The sequence below is a fragment of the Zophobas morio genome, unplaced genomic scaffold (genome assembly GCF_036711695.1).
Source record: "Zophobas morio isolate AGI-343-1 ecotype UQ-CSIRO unplaced genomic scaffold, CSIRO_AGI_Zmor_V1 ptg000345l, whole genome shotgun sequence".
In the NCBI taxonomy this organism is placed as follows: domain Eukaryota; kingdom Metazoa; phylum Arthropoda; class Insecta; order Coleoptera; family Tenebrionidae; genus Zophobas; species Zophobas morio.
The window spans coordinates 20,983-44,045 of NW_026972449.1; the positions used below are offsets into that span (position 1 = coordinate 20,983).

The following is a 23,063-nucleotide window of genomic DNA, read 5'->3' on the forward strand; positions in this document are numbered from 1 at the left end:
ATTCCTTGGTGCTTATGGTTTTCACTCATACAACAGGTATGAATTATGAGAATTGTGATAATTAACTCTGATATAAACAAGCAAGCATAAGCTGGAGCATGCACTTTCCACGTTTTTGCATTATCAAGAGTTCTATTGAGGTATCAAAAACACCCTCTGTAAACTCGACATCCAAAAATGCTAGAAAAGTTCCAATAAGTGTTGGTTTTAAGAAATGCAAAAGTGGTGATCCTAACAATAAAATTAGTTGTCTATAAAAAGAAGATAAATAACAGAAGTTCAGCTTTATGGTTATTTTTTAATATAAGCTTTATTGATAATAATGATTTTATTACTTTCAGTATAGAACTGTAAAAATAGTTTGAAATCTTATAGTATATAAATAAATTTTAGAGCCTTGCTAACTAAAATATTTTATTGATAATAAGGCCTGCCTCATTAATTTTATCTGCATAGGTTAAATAACAGGCCCTGGGAGTGTGTTTATAATTTATTGTAAAAACATTCAAACCCTCAAAACGCCTTACAACCCCAAACTTTTGGAGACCTGAAAAAACCCCGGGGCATTAAAGAACTTAGAACCCAAACTGGTATTTCTAACTTTTCTCGTGAAAACCGGTTCTCTAGGGGTAAGGGCATGTTTCTTTAGTGTACCAACCGATGTAGTAACTTAAAAACTTTTTAGTATACACACTATGTCATAAATTCTTTGAAGTTAGTAGATAATTTTTGTTAGTGGCTATCACGAGCGTAATTTAATTGGTGCATCTATTTATTCATCTTCCATCATTGGCTTTCATAATGACATCGTTAACAAAAATTTTATTAATTTTTAAACATTTGCTTAGCGTTTATTGCATATCAAACGAAAATAAAATATTGGTGTTGGATCGACTGCTTGATACAAAAGTTCAGATTTTAGTACAAACGTGCGCTCCTAGCCTGCGTGACGGGAGTGTCAGAGTGTCGGACTAAGAACTCGGCAAGGTTGCAATTCTATACCCCCTATAAAGAAACGTCGATTTTATTAAGTTATTTTGTATAGCTGCAAAATGATGAAGCAATTAAATATTAATCCTCTTTATTATCCTCAAGATCAGAGTCCAAGTAGAACTGTTTATAAAACGCCAGTAAGAGAATCTACTGAATAAGGAGACCAAACACAAAAACAATTTACTTGATCAAAATTTTCTTTCGTAAATGCCAACTCGGTAATCTCCTCCAAGTAAAGAGCGTCGTTGCAACACTTTAATAACAATTCTTCCTTGTTATCCCAAAAGGCATGCAGGACCTTCAAGACTTTAAATATTTATAATATTAATTGTAATTGATTTAATTGCTAACCTTCTCAGAGCATAAACGCAGTTACTAAAAGCTTCCCCACGGGATATTAATAAATTATACAGGGACAAAAACCCTTAAATTTGGTGAGGAACTATTCCTAATTATTTAATCAAAATTAAAAAAAGCTTGCTTCGGTCACCATACCCAAAGGGGTCTCCTCAACTTCAGTGCTGGAGATAGAAAGGTTAACAATATTAGGCAATATTAACAAAATAGTAACGGGTATATAAAGTAATTTTAAAGTTAAATTTTTTTTAGTACTCTTATTTTAGTGCAAGTGCACTTAAGGGTTGTAAGTTCAGAGAAAATAATTAAAAATATAAATGAACTGACCTTGCCGGATACTGCAAAAAGGAAACAAACAATTCTACTGTTAAAATGCTTGCTATAAAGGGAAGGCCTATTTATAAAAAATTAGCAGGTTTCCTCGGTATAATATCTTTTTTAGTTATTTTTTTTTTAGTCAACCTTTTATCCTGTTAAACTAAAACTGCGACATTGTATTACTTATATGTAGATTAAGGTAGAGGAAAGTCTTTACAAAAAGGTATTTTATTAGCACACATAATTGCAATAGCTTAAAAAAAAAAGTTAAAATTATAAGGGACGCCCACCATTGCATTATTATGTATACTGAAGGAAGCTACGCAGTAACATGTAGTAATTACAGTGCATTCATAGTAGCAAAGTTAAGTTTTTTGATTTGATTAGGATGATATACTAGTGCTCGAAAATAGGCCTGGCCTCGTTAATGTGCACTACTGGTCCAATGTTCTGCTTTCAAAGGATTTGATGTAGATAATTAGCAAAGAGTCACATTAACGGTTTGTATAAATATTACGTTCACTGGAGCCACAACATCCGAGCAAAAGTAAACAACCTTAAATGAAAATAATTAAAATATTCAATTAAAACCTTTTTCTATACCGACTACTATCATTATTTTATCTTAATAATAGTTTTTTAATAACTCAAGCGTTTTTTAAATAGGAGTATCGTAATTTCAATGGCGCATAACCACAAAAGAATCGAAACCCAAAGCGGTATTCATACAAATCTATTAGTTTATCCTCAACAGATGAAGCTTAATAAAATCTAAAAGCTGCTTAACTTTATCATGAGCCTGGCAAAGGACAGTGGGCAACCACCTGCTTTCACGACTATCAGTTAGCAAGAATACAGCGTGTTCGATGACAAGTTCTTCCAACCTAACCCTTTCACTTTCAATAATCTAAATATTTAAAAAAAAGTCAACTAACCTTAGTAGGTAAACTTAACGTCTACGCTAGCAGAACCATGGAAATAAATCAATAAAACTTTTCTCATGTTTAAAAAATCGTTTGTTAGAAAGTTGCACGATTTTCAAAACTATTGACCAAATGGGAATTGCAAGACTTACTAGATATTGTAATCTCTCCTCAACCTTAACAGTAAACTTCCATGCTTTACTCGTTTACAAAGCTGAACCAAAATACTCTCGTATAACATTGCAGTGATACGTAAAATAGAGCTTAACAGACTAAACAAGAAAAAAGAAGTACTATTTATTTTGCTACAAATAATTTTATTTAACTAAAATGTGACAAACCCACCCTAGCTTGAGGTAAAAGAGCCTCTGTAATAAGTACAATGATTAATGACACTATTTAGTTCACGTTGCTTCGATCAGTTAGCAAGGTCGACCTTAACAACATGTCACTAACACTGATGCACTCCGACACCTTAGCCAAGACAGTATTAGTTCAAGGGCTACTTGACCTATCACTAGATAGATAAGCCAAATGCCGAAATGTACCATTGACCTAGCAACGAGGCATACTATTATTAGTCACCGCTCATCGCCAGAGCAGCCACAAAGTTCGCTTTTGTCTTTGTAACTTGCGCCGACAGTGTTTTACTCTGGCAACTTAGCCAATATTGCTAATGTTTCAGTGAAGGCTCAAAATGCTCTTCATTTACTAAGCCTAAGAATAAATAGCTTCAGAAGTCAATGCCAGAATACCTCACTTCGGCGTTATTCTAAAAAGTTCAAGGTTAATTAGCCTTTACTAATTAATAGTCAATACCCTCTTAAGGTTGGTCATAGAGCTATACGGTTCTAGTACCAAACACGAAGGCACCAGGCGCAAGGCATGTGCATAACCATCACGTACGCTCCTTGACGCAAGGAAGATGACATCTGCCAAAGAAGTCAAGCTAATATGAAGGCTTTACCAATTTTAAAGGTCTATCTTTCCATACGACCAGTAAAGAAATTACAGCTTTCCAGAGTAACGTGCAGCCCTGAGTTTAAAGCACACCGCAGGAAGGTAACATAATCACGGTCCATTGGTTTGTAATTCCATAAAGTAGCCCGAAGCATTAACTCGGATACTGCCATAATTTGCTATGAATGGGAATTAATAAACAGTGAGCTTCCAAGAACAGCCGCCATGCACTGCCGAACAGAAGAGGGTGACCTGAGCCGCGGCAGATAAGCCTACATTTGCGCCATTTCATCTCTGGATAGCACCCAATAGCAACACTACACCGAAATCCATCGTGAAGCCTAAAAGAATACCATCCATGGTAGACGCTTTTTTATATAGGGATGATTTTTTCCGACCTCTTGACGATAATGGCTTCGCGGCAAAAAGCAATCCTCGCTCCATTAATGAGTGTACACCAGCACCGAGAATTGCTAACAGCCAAAGGCCTCAAAAGAAGTCTAGTGCTACCACTAACAGCCTAACCTACACAGCTGCCAAAATTGAATCTTTAAAGGATAGCCGACGCGTACCTCTTGCGCTGATACAAAAGATGCCACGTGCAAGAGAGAAAGAGCACACATCGAGAAAGAGCTAATTAGCTTTTATCTCTTATACGGGTTTTTAAACGACTTAATTCGTTAATAACCCGCCCAAAGTGTCAAAGACAGTGCTTATACCCGTAGAAAGATAGGAGGTTAAAGTTTTTGATTCTTATGGGTAAATAGCACTAAACTAAAGACTAAAATAAGGTGTTGGCTAGGTTTCAACTGGCTTCTTCGCTCGGAGAGTTTTAGCAGTTAATATTAACACCATACAAAATAAATTAATCAATTTGGTCGCCTTATATATATAGTACTAGTAGCTAAGACTATAGTAACACACATTATTACAGTGGAGTTACACACCGGCCACCAAGTCCAATGAGACAAAGGAAGAACCTAAGCTACAAGGAGAATCAGTCGCCGGTGTTCCTGGAAGGAGGCAAACAATCTTTGCTATCATCGCTCATTGCTAAACTAGGTTTCATGTTTGCTTTTGTCCGCACCTAATTGCACTGAACAAGATCTTAACTTAGCAACTTAGCACAGTCCACCAAGGCTTCAGCCAAGGATTTCCATGCTTTTCCTCGGTATATTACAAAAAACTGCCCCGGAAGGCAATGCTAGTACTCAAAGCGGAGCTGTCCTAATAAGTGAAACAGTTGTGATCTGTTTGTGTGTTTATTATTAGGCTTTAGCTATAAAATCCTCTTAGATTTTATCCGTTTAGGACCAAGTCTCGTTAGTGAACAATACGTTACTAACCATAATGTTAAAACCTAAGATACAGGTAAGATTTAACCTTCCCGAAGGTCTTTAGCCAACCTAGAGTTTCTACCAGTTTTAAAAGCAGATCTTTCGACCCGTGCGTCCTTAGTATATGTTTGATTAATTAATTCAGCTAGTTATTGCAACTGTAGAACTCTCCCAAGTACTGCAGAAACCTCACAACACAGAACTCTAATAAGGAAGTTACCATAATCACGCTGCATTGGATTTCACTGTTAATTAGCCGTTAGTGTCATAGCTAATCTCAAGTAGATTGTTTCAGTTTTTACTGACACCAAGTTCTGACTTCTTTGCAGAGTAGAGATATAAATGGCCCGTTGAAGTTAAGTTTACTTGCCCGCAACATTCCACTCTTTGGATGGCAACCCATTAAGTAACCTAGATCGAAACCATCGGAAACTCGTTGGGACTAACGCCTAAGTTGAGCGCTAATTTAATATATAGGGCCAATCTTTTTTGAACACTTTACGATAACGCTCTGGCGGCAAAAAGCAATCTTTGCACCGTTAAAGCATGTACAGTGAAATCGCGAAGGCTCATCAGTTAGGTTCAAGAAAACGGCAAAGGCACCAAAAGAGCACCTAATGCTACCATTAAATTGCACCAGCCTGCACAGCGGCCATGAATGGATCTTTAAAGGATAACTGACGCTAGCCTCGCTGTGGTCGCAGCGATAACCAAGGAAGCCTTGCACGTCCCGCGCTAAAAATATGATAAAAAGATTCAAAAGTTAAGATAAAATACTCGCACCGGACGAGCGAGTGCAACGAGGCCCGAGCGAAAAGCTCCTATTTCATATACGAGCGATTCTGGTGTTTAAATATACTAGATAATAGCTCTGTTTTAAATAATAATAAAAAAGTTTAATAACATTGAGTATTATTAGTAGGTAACAGCACTCAAGAAACGTCACTTAACAATTGATAACGATAACAATCAAGGATACTTTCTAGTTAAAAATAATCGCACTTACTTGCACGGAACACGAGCTTAACTGAGTAACTTAGCATGTTCACACAAAAGTGTTCAACAAGGAAATCCCAAGGCCTTTCTAAGCAAATTAGGGTTAAAACTGTATCTAAAGGGAGGTTAGTAGTCAACGCGAAGCTTCAAATTAAGTGAAAGAGTTGTTATCTCTTTGTGTGTTACTTAACTTTAAAGCAACATGGTCATAACTCTAACAAAACAAATCTAGTTAGAGAACGCAAAGGCGTCAAGCACAAGGTAAGTACCTTGAATGGATGCAAATAAATCTGTTAGAGGTAGCTATCAATGCAGAATGATAAAGATAAAGCTCAAGGACTTCCCACCTCACTGAACTTAATGAATTTTAGAGATCACTGGCCAGATCTATAGACCACTCGTCGATACTCGGAAATAAGCACTAGATTACTACCACACGAAGAGATTCAGTAACAGGCGGCAGAGTCTCGATTTTGACTAGGGTCAAAGTTAGAAACCAAGATTACTTCCTAGTTGGTGAGATTATTACTAGTATCGACCTATTGAAGTTGAAGTTTTTAAGTAAGTTCTTTCACCTTGGAAGAGCATAAGACTCTTTTGGATTGAACTCGAATGAGTAAAGTAGGACTCGAGTTGGGATAGCTTAATAAAACATATAAGATGAAGTATGCAAAAAGACCCTCCAAAAGGCATAAACAGTACTATTACCCGTAAAAGTGGAAGGAGGGGCCGCTACTTTTGTTTGCATTAGTAAAGGAAACAACACTATCATACTACTTTCTCTGATAAATACTACGCTAAACTGCTGCCATTCATGATAATAAGTACTCTTTTATTATTCACAACTAACTCCACAAGTGCCCAGCCAGATTTAGCTCAAAGCTACAGTAGTTAGACACTAAGCCAATTTCATCAAGACTTTTCTTTAGCTACGGAGAATAATTAGGATATTTTTAGTTTATATTTCGAATTGACACTTTTCATTATTAGTCTTGGAGTATGATGCTAGAATTATAACCTATATAAGTAAGCACTATTTAAATGCTAAGAAAGGCGGCGCAAACTACGGTCTAACCATTAATAACTAGAGTTATACCCCTAAAGCTACCGTTAGCATGAAAGTCTAGTACCGAACCCCTGCTACTACTCTATTGAAGCCTAGTACAAAGTTCTAACTCTAGCATAATAATATTTTTTTTACAAATAGTTCATAGCTAGTTTCCAGCTAGTCATAAAGCATTTCGAATCGATGCGAAGAGTATTTACTGACTTGACACTAAGTAAAAGGAGTCAAAGTTAATCTAAAAATTAGCCTTAAAATTAGTCAAAATCAGCACAAATTTAGCCAAATAAGTCTAACTCGTTGAGCACATCTCACAAATGGCAGATATGGAAATGAGTAAAGTAGTGCACAATACAATGTTAGAAACAAGCATCTCGAACCGATGTTTATTGTGTTATTTAATGCCACTCATTATAGCAACCCTCTTATTAGGGTAACCCAAAACGCTCTGTTTTCAGTTCAGTTAGTTAGCCAAACTTTATTCTAGAGTACAATAGAAGCTTTTGTCCGCAGCCGTTCACCATAGATAGTCGCTGGACATACTAGTGTCTCTAACTTAGCCAAAGACTAGACAAAGTCGAATGGATCTGACTAACCGTGATAATGTCACTAACTAATACACTACTTTGAAGCTAGCTCGATACAAAGATACCTTAACTAGATAGTTAATTTTAATTTGACCTCGTAGAGTCCTTAGATGATTTTAAAAATAGCGGAACGACAACTGATTGACTTCAGTCAAATAAGGATAAATTCTCCATAATATAACGACTATAACCATCTCTTATCTCTAATGTATCACTCAGTTTAAGCAAAACTAAACAGTAAATCTTTAGCTATCTTTTTGATTAACCTAGATCACTGTGTTCGGATAGTCCGTTATCGGCTACCGCTACACGAGGCGAAAGCTGATGCTGAATAATGGCACCTGGAGCCATAGTCACGCCTTACTGTGTTCAACTATTACCTTGAATGTAAGATTGAATAAAATAGCCCACTTTATCTTTTCAGCTAGAGTCAAAGAAAGCAGTAAAGCAAAGAAATTGTTCACTTCAACTCGATTCTATTATTTTGCTATATTAATTAGATTATTTATTATTTTATTCATTTTAATCATTTATAAGATAGTTAAAGAGAGTGGTAGAGAAAACTCTAACTAAGCCAGACAGAAAGGTTATTTTTCCTACTTTAATCGTAGTATTTGGGTTTTCCTAGTTTTTTTATTCGAGGATCAAAAACTATTATCCTTATAATCTTGTACTGGCCAGAGTCGAACTAGCTTCTTACTTTGAAAGTTTACCATCTAAACACCAATACTAATTTTACTACTTTATTCATGAAACTATTCCAACTCTAGTGGGTTCCTAACATTAACTCATGTGCTAACTTTAGTACTGGTGTTTTAGAAGACCCTGACGACCAAATGGCCCAACGCTGAAAATATCCACAATGTCAGGGGTAAAAGCCACTCTTTTAACGTATACTCAAGGGAAACTTTAGCGCCTTTAAATAAAGTTAAAGTAGGTGTTTTTCTCCCTTTTAGGCTTCGAAGTAGGCAATATATATATTTCCTACTCGAACGAGGTCTTTTTTTTCAATTGTTGATAGAGGTTTTTGCTTGACCGAGGACTTGAAGTTTTCGACGGATTCTCTAAATGTCCCAAGTGTCGAAGAAGAGGGGTCTCAAATTTCACTAATAACATCTGCAAGACAAAGCACTCTTTTGCGGGGAGTAAAGATCAGAAGATATGTTTCTTTGCCGAGAGAATAACGATTTATGAACCGTTATTAAGACATCAGTCCTCACTCTCGAAAACTTAAGTATTGATAAACTTGAGGGGCCAACTCTTTTAGAACATATTTCTTGTAGAAGGGGAGATTGTACCAGCGCAGAAGTGTGCGCAAATAAAGAAAAGCTGTTCTTTAGACTTTAAAAAATATAACAAAACTGGTTATTTTTACATGTGGCATTCATTTACATTTTATTCTATGCCAAAAGAAGGCCGTCCCTTGACTAGTATGAAAGTTATCTGTATGGCCTTGTGCAAAAAGGTCTTCTGACTAAAAAATATGATAAAAAAATGGAATCTATTACTTTACTTACAATAAAGTGTTAATAAAAAAATTTTAACTTTTTATTACTTTTTAAAACCAACAAAAAAATAGCCTTAGAATTTTCCCACTGCCTTTTATAAAAAAATTATAATTTTAAAAAAAAAGTTTTTTTAGTTACTTTTTCCTACTAAAGTAATAGCATATAAATTTTTGGTCTTTTAGGCACTATATATAACTTTTTAAGATATTATTAAATGCACAGCAATTTGCATAAAACAAAAAAAATCAAAAACTTACAAGTTAAAAAGTCACTACTTTAAAGATCCATAAGAAAATTTAACCTATGTAAATCACAATTTGTATAATAGAACCAACCACCATGGGCAATTCAAGCTGAGGACTTTAGATCTTGACAACACTTTCCTAGCCCTGCGTACAACGCAACATGCAAAAGCAGGTCCACGTCTTATTTTAGCAGGTCGGGTTTTTATTTGGTTTAATTAAATTTATTTTGAGCTTTCGGATTAGTCTAAAACATTTAATTGCAACAATTTAAATTCTGTTTTAAAAAATTACAAACCCTACCCTAGGCAACCTGAAAAAGCTACTGTTATTTTTAGGAATTACCAGCGTACTGATAAACCTACTAATGTTAAAGGCTCGACACCCGACGCTTATATTCCGAATTTACTAGACTCTTTGGAAGGAGATGAATAACCCCTTTTAGATTTTAGATTTTGTTGAATGTCTTAGTCGAAAGCGTTTAAATAAAGTATCTAAATCTGTTTAAAAAAAAATACATTTAGTAAAAGTATTTAACTTAGTTGTCCTCCAGGCTACTAAGCTATTTTTTAACTTCAGCTATAACGCCCCCTAGACGTTTAGTCTTTGTTCTACCTTTCTACACTAAAATTGTAACCTTTATAATATCACTGGCTCCTCTAGACAAAACGTAAAACTAAAACACTAAAGACCCGGTAAAAACCGAAAAGAAAGAAGGGAAGAAAGAGCAAAAAATATATGGCGAGCCATCTGTTTTATTAAAAGAAATTTGTATATACCATACATACCTTAGCAATAGAATATTAAAGGAGCCTAATAAACATATAGTTACCCTCAAAAATTCAAATTTTGAATCCGTGCTGTGAGGTGGTAACTAAATACTGGAAAAAAAAGGGTTGATAGCATTACCGTGGATAAACAAGAGGGGACGTTAGGGCACGGCATAAGAGGTCTGAGGACAGAAGTCATAAAGTTGATTATTGCATTTTGGGAGTATCTCCTGATATGGGCCCTATTGGCAATCTAGTTAGACTACATAAAACAATAGAAGAAATACAAATGTTCTGGCTCTTTTACTTTAGGAGGATTTCTAAATATATTGTTTGACGCCCGTCGCAGGCCACCTGTAGATTTTATACGAGAAATTTTTATATTTTTAGTAGATTTTGGCCTTTAAAAAAAATTTGAATATAAAACTAAAAAGAGTATTTTTTTGTGGAAAATCCATAAATTTTATTACTTTTCGTTTTTCCTAATGGTTGATGGCTTTCATTATTTTTCGCCTGGGTTAAAGTTAAACTGTGATGAATTGGAATTTTGTATGCCTTTGTTTTAGGGCCCATTGGTGTGTTTTTTTTTTACTTAAAATAAATGTTATCTCTACCTTTTGTTCGTTACATACTATGTTATCAGATATATATTTTATATACACTTCAAACTATAAAATCTTTTAGGTAGATTTTTGCGACCAAGTGAATTGTTTACAAACTTCTATGGGTATATCTATTAGTAATAGTATAAATAATTTACTTGACTACATTACATTTTTTTGGATTACTTTTTGTCTTAGCACTTCAAGTGTTCCTTGCTATTTAGTACTCTTTACTCTTTGACTTTATTATACTTCCGTCGAGGCCTTATATTTATCTCTTTTACAAGATCTTTTATAGCTATATAGTTTATCGTACCAAGTCTATATTTCGCAGGTGTACTAAAAGCAAAACAAACTGACATTACCTTTCAAATTTTTAATAACTGATAAAATTTAGTATTGTTTGCATATTTATAATTCTAAAAAATTCTTTTCTATAACATCTAATTTATAACCTCAAAATATTGGTAAAAAACCAAGATATTATGTTAAATAAATAAGGACTTAAGTTGAACCTTCGAGCAGGTCTAGGAAAACTATAGATGTTAGTGTAGCTTACACTATATAGTTGCTTCGTAAAAGTGTAATACACCTAAAGTACTAAGAAATTGAAGGTTCCTTTCAAACCTAAAAAGAAAAGTTCACTGAGGTTACAGTAATCAGATTTTTGAAATCCTGTAACTAAGATAAAATAATTTACCTACTTCTTACTTTATTTATAAAAGAAGTAAATATAAGATGTAAAAACCTGTGATTGTTGTAGACGATTAAAAATACATAACAGAAGTTTAGCTTTATGGTTATTTTTAATATTAGCTTTATTGGGTAATAATGACTTTTTATTACTTCCCGAATTAATTTGCTAAAATAGTTTGAAATCTTATAGTATATAAATAGACTTATAAACTTTCGTTAACTTTAAAAATATTTTATTGATAATGAGACCTGTCTCAATAATTTTATCTGCATAGGTTGACCAACAAGCCATGAGAGAGTGTGTTTGTAAAGACATTTTTAGTAAAACATTCAAACCCTCAAAACTCCTATCACAGCCAACCCCAACCCTAGGAAGATCTGAAAAAACCCCTGGAATAATTGGGGTCACCAAATCATTGAGAGTAAATGATGAAGCAAAAGTATTTGGATTGTGCTTGTTGGCTTCCTTAATCACTTCTTTAAATTTATTCCAGTCCGTATACCTCGGTATATATTTCAAAGGGTTAAACTCTGAAAGCCAATTTCGTAAAGCACGGGGAAAAGGTCCGAGGAGAGATCCACTAGCGTGGTTAAGTTTGAGTCATTTCGTTATGTTTTTTATAACGACAATATCAAGTACATCTGAGACCCCTTTTGTAAATAATATGTGTGTCTGTTCTAAAAGACCGGAAACAAGAAAGCCTCTTTTTTCAGCGTAGTTGTACAGTTTAATCCATTAGAGTTTCCCACTTTACTATTCCAAGAAGGATATTTGCAGTTCAAATCCCTGGAAAGAATTCCAGTTACATGTTGGTTAAAAATACTGACCCGTTCTTTAGGTAACAAAAGCAGTCCCGGAGACTTGCATGCAGGAACGATAACCACGTTCCCTTGGCCATAAAGATTGACCCTGATAGTCACTGCTTCAATAAGTTTTAAGTTGGCAAGCGGTGTAAATGAATGAGCTATCTGCTTTTTAATTATAATAGCTGCTTCTCCTTTTCTCAAGTAGGTCCATGTCAGTAAAGCTCGTAATTAGAAAAAGTTATAAGATGTGTCCTGTGTTAGATGGTTCTCACTTTTTAAGGCATTATCAATTTTCTGACTATTAAGAAAGTGTTGAAATCCTTCTCTTTTGCACAAAAGACCGTCCACGTTCCAAAATAACATGCGAGCATATTGAGCTGACATTAAGAGGTTATCATAAAGACTTTAGAAGAAGATCATATAACATTCTTGCCATTGCTAAAATGGTCGTTTTTATATTCTTTAAATGATGTTCATAGTCCTTTGACTTTGTCTTCATGTTAACGGCAATTGCGTAGCTCTTCTTGTGGGCTAGTGAATATTTTCTGAGAAAAAAGTTCTTTATTTTGAAAATTCTTGGAAGATGTGTAATTAATTGTCTGGGAGTATGGCTCTGTTGTGATTTGTTGAGGTGCGCATTTGAGAATTTCTTGGGTGATAAGGGCAACCTCGACAGTCAATGATGTGCTTGCCTTGACAGTTAGCGCTATTGGAGGGACATCAGGCGTCTTCGTGCAGCTACCATTTTCCTGGTTGCTTCCACATTTAATACACTTAAAGGCAGAGGTACAGAAGGTATAATTATGACCAAAAAGTTGACAGCGGCGGCACCGGCCAATTACGTTTGAATTCTTGAGTCCTTCAAACGTAATTTAATAACGAACTGAAGTTATTTTATATACCGAGCCTTCAGATTTTGGCGAGTGTACGAGTACTAAAATAAGAACCTTTCGTTCTTTCCAATAACTATCATACGAACAACCTTTAATGGATGAAAATCTTGACTGCGTAAATCTTCCTCAACTGCGCTACTGTCAAGTTCGGGAAAAATTACTTTTAGTATCACTTTGAAAAGCCTATCCCCAGGAAACCGATAAGCTGTAAAACTCGTAATTACTTTCTAATAATAATTTTCTGGGTCAGTTGAAAATTATTAGAGGAAGACAGCAATAAGGGTATTTTTAGAAGAAAATTGGTCACGTTTCTTATACGTAATAGGGAACTACACCTGGCCAACGTTGTTTCTCACGAATATTTTACGGTGAAACATTCTCTTTGTCTCCGGAAAGTTTTTCGAAGTTGATATGTTGAGTTTTCTGTTCTGTGGGATGTTGTCGATTGGAAAACTGAGTGTTTGAGTTTTGAGTAGTTAAATCACACAGTAAAGACGGTAATCCGTTTATAGCAGCGCTTTGGCCTTGTAAGATAGATCAGAAAATGAATCTGAGCGGGCATCAAGTAAAGGAGCAGGTTTGCAAGAGATTGAAATAACATTTAGCTTGTTTTTGCTAAGAGCTGTAAAGGAACAGATTCTAGCTTGTTAATTCTCTTTTGCGCTATTTTTAATTCTTTTTATAGCTTTTCATTTATGGCTACTATCTCAGTGATGTAAGCTGTGGGATCTTTACCAGAAGAAACAAGAGACATGTTAAGCAATATATATAAGTAAATAAAGTGATATAGTAAAAAATAAAAATTAATATATAAAAGTTAATTGAGTAAGACAGATATATATAAAGAGTATTGGTTTAGGCTTAGTTTATATATTAAAATAGAGTAGTGATTAAAGTTTTCGTTATAATAAAACATGTAAATAAGTAAGTTATTAATAGCAAATCCGTAGTAAAAAGTAGAGGTGCACAGGTCACATCCAAAATCGGCAAGAGGACTGGGCAAGAAAAACGTTTCTACAAAGAATCCTGAGAACCTTTTAGCTTTATTAAAAAATATCAAACTAGAAAGTAAAGACATTATAGAACCGCTTTATACAAGTATTCCAATAGAAAATTGATGGATTTCTGTAGCATTCTTTCTAAAAGGGCCTCCAGTCCAAATTTTTTTTTTTGTACATACTATGAAGCGATCCATCTTTTAATACATAATAATGTCTTTAACGTTATGTTATACCAAGAACTAAACGGGGAATCCTATGGGCAATTCCGCTGCCTCCAGCATTGGTTACTTCATATTCAGTGTATTATGAAGCTTTAAAGTTTCATAAATTCTCTCCTTATATAAAGTTATATGAAAGAAATATGGATGATATACATTGCTCATATGGTTAAAAAAAAAGTTCAACTTTCGGACTTAATCAGCCATATTTCAGATTGTACTAAGCTAAGCTGGCCTTTAGAGGTAAACCAGAACAATTCCATTTTTTTTTAAATTTATATATTTGGAAAGATAATAATAGAATTATTCATACAACTAATGAAATGGAACTCAATTTATATCTTTATTAGCACTCAACTTTTGTCCCGCACCCCCTTTTTTAACCATGAAAGACTACGAAGAAGTTTTTGACAACATGATGAGAGGAATCAGCTTAGCACTCCACTTTGCTTATTTCTCTAATAATTTTGTCAAAAGCAATGTTAATGTGTCCAACTAATCTTTCATACAGGACAATGTCCCGGGAGAGGTTATTGATACTTTCAGATGTCTAAAAGTTAATTTTTTAGAGCACGTTCGAAAGTTTTACAAGAATAGAAAAACTATTCAAGTGGAATTTAGAATCTACTCGAACAATTTTCTTAAAGGAATTTAAGAATAACAAATATCTGAAAGTGATCAATACTGATAAAAACCAAGGCCCTGCATTAATGACCACAATACAGTATGTAAAATGGTGTAGCGACCATTTACAAATAAAAATTCTTATTTCGAAATTCAGAAGCGCAATAAAGAGGAGATATTGACAACGCGTCGAGATAAGATTCTTGGTTTTTATCAGCAGGTAAAAAGAATGTTGGATAAAAATAATGAATTATGAAACTGACCAGAATCATTTTACATCATCTGGATAAGACTAAACTTTATTATTTTTACGGGTTAGCCAAGGTACACAAAAAAGGTTTTCCTAGATGTGCACCAGACATTAGACCATTAGTTGCGTGTGTTAATACACTTATTCCTGGTCTGTCGAAATGGTTCCACCATCCCTTCTTATATCAGGAATTCTGATGATATCCTGACTGCTATTCCGGTACCATTTTGTCGTCTCATCATGAACTAATGTCTTTAGATATTTCAGCCTTATATACTTCCATTCCCCCATGGAAGCATATAAAGAGATTAAAAAATATATTCTAGAGTATTTTGTGCCAATTCATGGTGGTTTGTTTGTAGAAGCTCTTCGTTTAATTCTGAGTACTGGTTATTTTGAATTCTATGACAAGCTCTACATTCAAACGAACGGCATTCCTATAGGGGATCCAGTAGTCCCCAGTATAGCAACCCTTTATGTTGCTTACTATGAATCTACCAAATTATACCCTCTTTTAAAATCCAATCTCATATATAAAAAATACTTGGATGACGCATTGGTGATTTTAAAAGATAATGGGAGATTCTTAGAGAAAAAAATGCTGGCCATCCTTAACAGTATTCCTGGTCTGAAATGGACTAAAGAATCTATGAAGGATGGTAAATTACAATTCCTCGACATCTGTATTCATACTAATGGTAAGATGGTATGGACAACATCGGCGGAAAAGGATACAAATTTATTTATATATCCTACCCCTCATTCGGCACATCCGCCAGGAGTTGTAAAAGGTATGGCGAGAAGCTTAATTTCTAAATATTACAGACAAAATTCTTTTCGCGAGGATTTTTTATCATGTTGTAACAAACTTTTTGCAAGGTTAATGGAGAGGGACATTCCAAAAAAAGATTATATGTAATATTTAGATTTGCTTTCTCATTGTTATCTAAAAAGGACAACAACGATAACAGCCATACCTTGACGAAACGTTTCTTTTTTCATATCCGATATGACCCGAACGGACCGAGGCGAAGTTGGATTAGAAATGCCCTTGCCACCAATGTCATATCAGCTATGATAAATAATTGCCCTATAACGATTGGATATTCCAGACATCGGAATATCAATGAATTATTGGGTTCGAATCGTTTCGTAAACTCGGAAAGTGGAGCATTATTAATTAGAAAAGGAGGAGCTAGCTAGCACTGATTCTTTTTTATAATGTTCCTAAACCTAATATTAAAGTCATATGCTTTTTTTATATGAAATGTTCCCGAACATTTATAATTATTCTAGAAACCACTTTCCGAGTATAAAGATGAAAAGGTATATAAGAGGTTTAAAAGCCCTCTACTAGAACTTTTCGCTTTTTCGCTTACCAAGTGCCCTCAAATTCCACTGAAGAAGCCCCGGCAGCAGAAAGGATCCTGATTCAAGATACTTTTTTGAACAATCAGTCAAGCTTGATTCAAGGACACCTCTGGAGATTTTAGCGAAAAACTTTTATTAATAAAACTATTCTATACCGCATATGGAAGTATATTGATAAAAGAAATAGTTTGAGTATCTTCAAGAAGCTTTATGATAATTTTTGTTTGCAAAGATTATCATTACATCTAACCCTAACCCTAACCATAATTAACCCAGATTAAATAACGTAAAAAAAAATTAAAAATAAACATTTAAAAATTATCATTAGATCGCCTTTATTTCTTTAAAGAGAAAAACTCAGTCCTTGCAAATTCACTACTTCTCGCCTCATTTAGGGATGATCACGGTTTAATTTCAGTATTCATAATTACCGCGTGATTCAATCTTAGCTTATTTCCGTTGAGGCAATTAACCTTTTCGAAATGATGAAAGTTTTCTGTTTTCCCTTTGAAAGTGCACTTTTCATTAAAATAGTTTAATTCTTGGTAAAGAATCCGCGAGCAGCAATGAAATTTTTCGTCAAGTACTATGTCACTAGTAAAATGGATATGACAATTAAGAAACGTTTCTAATACTCCAGTGCTAACAAAGCTATAGATGCTTACATTCCATAAGGGTAACAGGGAACATCAAATGCATTGGCCCCAATCTCAGTTATTGTAGTACCGCTAAACTTCCTAAATGTTTCCAAAAAGTTAAAAATTATTCAACTTATTTAAACACATGCTACACACAAACAACAGCGATGCCCCAATAAGTACAAAAAGAATAATTTGGCCGCAACATTATATTTAACCATTAAGAGAAATCACTGGAAAAAGTAAAACAACTTATGTCAAAAAGGTACCTTCATATGCAAAACAAGATTAAGGAAAAATGAAAGAAAGCATCTGAAAAATAGAATTAAACGTACAGTAGAGTTGCCTTAAAAATTAATGTTAGGGGAAACAATAGGGTAACAATAGGTAAACTTGATAAGTCAAAGGAAAAAATACCAGTAGGAAAACTTGTAATATATTATTATAAACATCCATTAAAATGAGTTATATAAAAAGTTAAACCACAATCAAGATAAACTATTAGGGTTCAATACTATAAATTAATTTCTTCCAATAAAAAAAAACTTTAATATTAATATATATTTAAAAAAAATTTTTTTTTTTCATATTCAATAAATTTTTACTACAGCTTCTTATTCAGAAACAATGTAAGATATAGTTACTTTATGTCTTATGTATAAATAAACATTACTTAACAAAAAGTAGGTTGTTCTTTTACTAAGTATTGAAAAAAATAGCAAAAATAGTACGCTAAGCACGAGTAGCAAAATAAATGCAATTTATCAATTATCAATAAACTTATTTCTATCTAATATTAAGAACGCTTAAAAATTAAAGTGCCTCATAACATTCACTCCAAGAGCAGTAAGATACAGACCAAATAACTTACAGTATCGTAAGAGCATTGAGATGAGAAAATGTTTCGCCTTCAATTGTTTCTATTTTGTTCTTATGTAAATCTCTACAAGTAATATACAATTACCATTGCAATAGGTTAAAAAAAAAAAAAAGAAGACAACTATAAAGGCTTCTAATAATATTACAGCAAAGTAACCAAACGTATTACAGGGTAGGCTATTAAATTTTGTAGTACGGCGTACATATTATCATAGAAACAAATTGCATGGGTAAACAGAATATTATTTATATAATAAAAAAATAGTTTCTGATACAATCATAATTATAGCCTTACAATAAAGTCAAATTACGAAGGCCAAAGAACATTCCTTTGCTGAGGGATGTAAGTTGGTTATCCTCTAAATACCTTAAAATTAACGTCAGTCATAATATTAGTAATAAACATACTAATAATTTTGATTACTAAGCTCAAAAACGTAGTAAGGTAATGCTACTTATATTTATTAAGTAGCTTTTAGAAGAAAGACCACCATGGGGTAATCCACAAGCGATTTAATAAAAATAACCAACTTACAGTGACGACAAGGCAATGAGATGAGAAAACGAACCGTCTTCTATTGCTTTTATTTTGTTAGCCCATAAAGATCTACAAGTAATCTCTTGTTACCATTGCAATAGAAATTAAAAAATAGCGACCGCGATAATGAATTTTAATAATATTAAAAGAAGGTAACTCTATTATTTATCTAGCACTCTATTGATTTCGTAAAGCACGGCGTATAATATATGATTAATTTCGAAAAGCATGAGTGAAGAAAGAGAATATTATTTATAATAAAATATTTGATAAAATCATAATTATAATCTTACAATGAAGTCAAATTACTAAGGCCAACGAACATTCCTTTGCTGATCGATGTAAGTTGATTATGATCTAATTTTCTTATAGTATAAGTCAGTAATACTATTAGAAGAAATATTACAAATAACTAGGGTTATTATTAAGCTCCAAAATTTAACCATGCAGGCTTTTATACTTTTAGGAACTTCATAAAGTAAATACGATAACCAAGAAAAAAATAAACCCTAGCTAACAGAGAGCACTGTATTAGCAAGGCTGTGTTGCTTATATGTAATAATTAGCTTTTTGAAGATAGATCACCGTGGGAAAATCCACAAGCGTTTTTATAAAAAATAGTCAACTTACAGTTCCGTCAAGGCAATGAGATGAGAAAACGAACCATCTCCAATTGCTTTCATTTTGTTACAACATAAAGATCTACAAGTAATCTCTTATTATCATTGCTAATGGAATTAATAAAATTATGGACTACGAGAGTATTAAAACTTAAAAATATTATAAGAAAGTATCCATATGATTTATCTGGTAAGCTATTTAATTTTGAAGTACGGCGTACAAATTATGATACATTCAAATTGCATGGGTAAACAGAATATTATTATATAATAAAAAAAAAAATTTATAATAGAATCATAGGTATAATCTTACAATGAAGTCAAACTACGAAGGCCGAAGAACATTCCTTTGCTGAGGGATGTAACTTGGTTAGAACCTAACTCCCTAAATTTTACATCAGTAATACTATTAGAAGAAATATTACAAATAACTAGGGTTATTATTAAGCCCAAAAATTTAACCATGCGGGCTTTTAATACTTTTAGAAACATTATATAGCAAATACGGAATCCCAGAAAAAAATAAAGTCTAACTAACGGAGAGGGCGGTATTAGCAAGGCTATGGTGCTTAGACGTATCAATTAGCTTTTGGAAGGTAGATCCCCGTGGGGCAATCCACAAGCATTTTAATAAGAAATATCCAACTTACAGTTCCGTCAAGGCAGTGAGATGAGAAAACGAACCATCTCCAATAGCTTTCATTTTGTTAGCCCATAAAGATCTACAAGTAATCTCTTGTTACCATTGCAATAGAAATTAAAAAATAGTGACTCGGGATAATGATCTTTAATAATATTAAAAGGAGGTAACTTTATTATTTATCTAGTACTCTATTGATTTTGTAAAGTACGGTGTATAATTTATGAGGGATTTCGAAAAGCATGAGTGAAGAGAATATTATTATATAATAATATATTTTAATATAAATCATAATTATAATCTTACAAAACAGTCAAATTACGAAGGCCAAAGAACATTTCTTTGCTGATAGAGGTAAGTTGGTTATAATCTAAATTTCTTATAGTATAAGTCAGTAATAATCAAAATAAAAACTTGAAAAAAATGTATAGTTCTATATTTATATACCTTTAAGACCCTTTTTTTTAAGGAATAAGATACATTGCAGCTAAAAAACACTCAACTTGAAAAAAATTTTTACTATTTAGAGAATATATACATCTCCTATATAGCTTTTTTTACTCATTTAAAATTAAAGAATATAAATGAAGTCAAATCTTACATAGAAGTTACAGCACTTGTCATACTTGCTCCCTTTGGCGGAAAAGTAACGATGTTGCAGCCTCCTAAATCCCTTTAATATATATATGCTTTGCCGTAAAGGTCGTTATAGCAAAAAGTATATTGCTATGAAATTGTGATTAGGTTCTTAATTATACTCAAAAGTATATTGTTAAAAAGACTTCCGACTATAAATAGAGATGATGAATACCCTAGTCTTCTCATGGTTTTTACGCATACAATCGTGTTAGTAATTTGTTAGGCAAGCAGGCGTACTTACAATTTATTACGGTCGGTATATGGCCCATGACAGTGAGATTTTTGTTCAGACTGTGAATACACCCATCTCCCCTGGAAAATAGAAAAGAAGAGTACAGCAAAGAGACAGCCCACCCTCGTCATAGTTACAATGAATACCAATTTTGACACTAATCTTGCCTCTTAAATACTTGTAGAATGTTTATTTTGACTAATAAAATTTTTGCATTTATCATTGTATTTTAACGCAAACTCTTACTGCTTCCCTAATTTTTCTGTCCTTACAAAACCGCTAAAGTCCCTAATATGTCTTCTTTAATGTTTTAAATAATAGAGTAACGGTATAAATAACGTTAATACAATAACAGAAAAGTATATTTTACTTATAAAAAAATTACTTCCTTGAATTTATAACATCCCTTGTTGTATTAAAGATGAACATACAAATTTTTTTTTTATAAAGAAAGTAAAATAATAATACTTATTTTTGTTACTTTTTTCTTGTTTTCATTAATTCTTATAAATAAATATTATTTTATTACAATTTTTTGGTATCTCTAAAAATATACATGGAATATTTTACTTTTTAAATATCTACGTTTTTTATCATAAATTTATTAGAAAAAAATGAATAATATATATTATATATATAAAAAACTTTTATTTTTAGTATTGTTTAAATATTTTCCTTTTTTTTATATTTTATGCATCTTCAATAAAAATTTAAATAATCACTTTATATTGCTTTAATCATAAATTCCTTAAGTTCATTATATTTAATGATTATTTTTTGTTCATTAACTTTATTTTCCGTTTATTATTCTAAATTTTTAGAAATATTTCGTACTTATCACAAAAATTTATAAAATAATGATACTATATATAATGAATACCACATGAAAGTCAAGATCTTTTATGAAAGCAACCATTATACATTTATATTAATATACTTTATTTATTTTTGATGAAAAAAAATTTTTAACTATTTTTATTAAACAATAATTTTATCGAAAAATACTGTAAATTATAGATAATCAAAGTGGAATAATAGTAATTCCTACTTTTAATCGATTACATGTAGTCAATATACATTTTCATATGGTTTTATTAACAAAAGCTTTTAATTTTCTGTAGTTTAGTTAATATTTCTTTAGTTTATTATGTCAAGTTTTAATAAATTTGTATTAATCATCAATTGTTTATTTGAAAAAAAATAACCGTAGCACAGACGGGAAAGAGCCCGGGATAATGCTATTTTACTTTTAATATGAATATTACTATATTTAGACTGAGTGGTGTTGACTTTGAAGTTTATAATGAAAATTCCATATTCAAAGTGAATGCTCCGCAAAGTTTTGTGACGAACTATCCGTTTTGTTTTTTATTTATAAATAAAAAATTATCACTAAATAAATTTTTTTTTACTTCCAAGTTGCAGAACAGAAATTAAAGCATTAATTAATTAATGGTTAATTTTTTTCATTAGTAATTCATATAAATTTTTTTTATAACTAAACAAATATTTTTTATTAATAGCGAATTGACTCCAACGCTAAAACTTTCTTGCTGTTTAATTTTAAATAAATACGACGTTTTTAATAAATTTCAAATCCACACTCCGCTGTATACTTCTGAAAGAAAGACTATTAATTTTACACTATAAAATATTATAATGAAACAATAAATACTAAAGATATTAGATAAACAACCTTTTGCGTAGAAATTTTTTTTTTTCCAGTCCTCTTATTATTCCATTGGTCAAGCCTGTGTTTCCCCTTATATTTGCTTAACTTAATTATTTTTTCTTAGTGTTGCGAGTTTTGTTAGACGGTTTATTTTCGTTATGTATAGGATTTATACGAAATTAGAACATGGGTGTAGGATTGTTGCGTACACCTCTTGGACAACAGTATAATACTAATTTTATTACGCCCTAAAGTGTTAGTTTCTACTTTGTAGCAGAGTACCACAGAGGTTGAGTTATTACATGCATACTTATAACAAGTATTTCGGTGCTTAAGAAATAAAAGTTGCGTCTAATAGGAAATAATTGACTTAATTTGCAACTCTCTAAAGATATAATTATAAATTTTCTTCAATCAGTACGTTTAAAATGACAAATTGGTTAAGTCTAATACTCGAACATATCACAACCTATTAACAAAGATAAAATTAAACTCTTCATTAATTTCGCGAGCAGACGATACGCGTCTCGAAAATTGTAACAAGCTGAACCTGAAGCCAAAAACCTATTAAATACGATAAAGTCTGCTGAACTCAGCTCAGTTTTGTATTATACTTTTGGATACTACCATATTTGTTGGTAGGGGTTATGCTAAACTACTTGTCCCCGTTAAGTAAAAAATACACATCT

At 32.5% G+C, this 23,063-nt stretch overlaps 2 long non-coding RNA genes across 3 annotated transcripts; both read right to left on the bottom strand.

Annotated features, from left to right (window-relative positions):
* Positions 1-930: 930 nt before the first annotated feature.
* LOC135120138 (uncharacterized) lies at positions 931-1,431 on the bottom strand. The gene is made up of 3 exons (XR_010278530.1): positions 1,345-1,431; positions 1,178-1,291; positions 931-1,113 (listed from the first exon to the last, which is right to left on the bottom strand). It is a non-coding gene; the product is annotated as an uncharacterized LOC135120138 (long non-coding RNA).
* Positions 1,432-5,655: 4,224 nt separating this feature from the next.
* Positions 5,656-6,236, bottom strand: LOC135120136 (uncharacterized). 2 transcript variants are annotated; one of them, XR_010278528.1, is made up of 4 exons: positions 6,154-6,236; positions 6,076-6,098; positions 5,895-5,999; positions 5,656-5,730 (listed from the first exon to the last, which is right to left on the bottom strand). It is a non-coding gene; the product is annotated as an uncharacterized LOC135120136 (long non-coding RNA). The 2 variants fall into 2 exon arrangements; XR_010278527.1 differs by having other exon boundaries at positions 5,895-6,098.
* Positions 6,237-23,063: the final 16,827 nt, after the last annotated feature.